Genomic DNA, 2500 nt, shown 5'->3' with positions numbered 1-2500 from the left:
AATAAACCACATAAACTTGGAGTGCTGTCCTGCTTTTTCTTTAATTCATATATTCTCGAGGAATGAGCACCCAGTTGTTTACTTTGTTTGAGTTGAGCGCGTTACAGTCCTTAGTTTAATTGTGGCACAGCAACTCCCATGTGATTTCATAGACAGCAGCTAGAAGAGAAGAGAAGCCAACAGACAAGAGAAGGCCGGGTAGAGAGACAGACCCACTGACACCGATATGCGAAGGCAAGGTAGAGAGACAGACCCACTGACACCGATATGCGAAGGCAAGGTAGAGCGATAGAACTACTGACTGTAATATGACAAGGCAGAGAGAGAGAGACAATGTCCCAGACCTAACTGACGCCAGTATGAGGCAGCACGGGACAGCAGGGCAGCAAGTCACATGATGGCCAGACAGGGGAAGAGAGACATGGCCTGTAGCAACCCAATGTAAGTAGGCTGCCGGATGTGAGTGCCCGGATATCCGCCCGAGTATTTACGTCTATTTTACCTCAGCTACTCGATTTCGGTCGTGTATTTACGACAGTTTAACCTCAGCTACTTGATTTCGGTCCGATTTGAGTCTGACTGAAGATGGAAGTTTCGGCCGTTTCGGCGACACCAGAGAGTTCCTTGATCTCCCAATCAAAAGAATAGGCCCGGTGACCAATAACATCAAAATAATTAAAAAATAATAATAATAAAATGAAATTATAACTTAAAACCGAATTGATTTGGGTGTGAAAATTAAACTGTCTCAACCGGGCACCCAAAGGCAATCCAATCAAAAGATAACGGCGTTACTTTCTCGTCGGCATTATTTTGTTTTTATTATCCAGGAGGACTGAGCTTGCACAGTTCTAGCTGCTCGTGTGTCTAAGCAAATCATCCTGCCCATTCGCAATGTTAAATAAAAAGTTTTGCACAAGACTATAGCCTAAAATAGATGCACTTTCACAGACACTGGAATAGCCCGTTTCGGAAGGCATTAAAGTCACGAGTTTACCCAGTCTAAATGTAGCTAGCACTCGGGAAGTTTCTGAGTTTTACTCCTTACATTAGTGAAACATAACATCAGGATATCCTACAAGTTAAAAGAATATCTGGGCATAGCCTTCTCTCTGAGTTAGAAAACAGCAGCTATGCCGCATATTGTGTAGTTATTATTTGGTGGTGCAAAAACAACACGCGAAACCATGCCGCATATTGTGCCATTATTGGTGATGCCGAAACAACAAAGCCAGATTGACTAGAGCCTGCCTAGTACATTTAGACATAGCCTACTCATTTGATTGTGCCATGTACATTTAAAAGTGTCAGTGCAGAATTAAACTGGGCGCTGAATATAAATATTGGAGCCATTCTCCCTCCGTGTTCAGATACAGTCAGAGGCGCGCGCACGCTCTTATTTCTGTAGGCCTATGAAAATATCCTAAAACGGTCACAACATCAGAGGACCTTCGTGGTGGAGGATAGCCTACTTGCGGCGGGGGCCGAGACCGAGTTGTTACAGGATACTCTTAATAAGAAGGGACAGACCATGCTCGATACTTTACCCGGTCTAGCACTCGAAAAGTTGCCGCATATTGTGCAGATGATTTGGTGGTGCCAACAACACGTGAAACTAGGCACAATGGAGACTAGAGCCTATAATTTAGACATAGCCTATTCATTTGATTGTGCTACGTAAACTTAAAAGTGTCAGTAGGCCTACAGAATCAAACGGGACGCTGAAATATTGGAGCCAGTAACTTCGTGTCCGGTGGATAATATGCAGAGGTGCGTGCGCGCGGCACAACTCATTTCTCTCCCATCTCTTTGCTCATCAAGACTCCGATCTCCAAAAAGACACGGGCACTCAGGATAACTGTTGACACGAGCTGTTTAAATAATGTGATGCACGTTCTTCATGACATGGCATGGTTTGGCCACCCTAAATTCAACATGACTGCATTCGCACATATCGTTTAAACATCCATGATGGAATTGTCACTCCTATGAAAAAAATATCCTAAAACGGTCACAACTCCAGAGGACCCGTGGTGGTGTGGTGGATATTTGTGGCGGCGGGGGCCGAGGCCGAGTTGTTACGGTAGGCTAGCCTACAATCATATTATAGAAGGGACAATCAGGCGACACAGCGCGACTCACATCGGGTAGCGGTGGTACCGCAAAGCATTCCTGATGGTGGAAATGAATGCAAATGCATGGAAATACTCGGGCGGATATCCGGGCACTCACATCCGGCAGCCTACTTACATTGGGTTGCTACAAGGCCTACTGACGCCAGTATGAGATGGCACAGGACAGCAGGGCAGCAAGTCACATGATGGCCAGACAGGGGAAGAGAGACAGGCCTACTGACTCCAGTATGAGGACACAGTAAGTCCCAGATACCAGTATGATGTGGCACAGCACAGGACAGCAGGGCAGCAAGTCACAGATGCCCATATGTAGTTGAATCAAGAGAAGGCAAGAGAAGGTAAAGAAGAGACTATGTCCCAGACCT

The 2500-nt window shown here is 45.7% G+C and overlaps 1 protein-coding gene across 1 annotated transcript in view; it reads right to left on the bottom strand.

Moving 5' to 3' along the window:
- Positions 1–2500, bottom strand: part of mcm10 (minichromosome maintenance 10 replication initiation factor) — a 23149-nt gene that overhangs the window by 5324 nt on the left and 15325 nt on the right. The gene's annotated exons all lie outside the window — the stretch shown is intronic.

This window comes from Engraulis encrasicolus, chromosome 15, assembly GCF_034702125.1.
Source record: "Engraulis encrasicolus isolate BLACKSEA-1 chromosome 15, IST_EnEncr_1.0, whole genome shotgun sequence".
Lineage (NCBI taxonomy): Eukaryota > Metazoa > Chordata > Actinopteri > Clupeiformes > Engraulidae > Engraulis > Engraulis encrasicolus.
The sequence above is the reverse complement of the archived record's forward strand: the minus strand, read 5'-3'. Positions and strand labels throughout refer to the sequence as shown.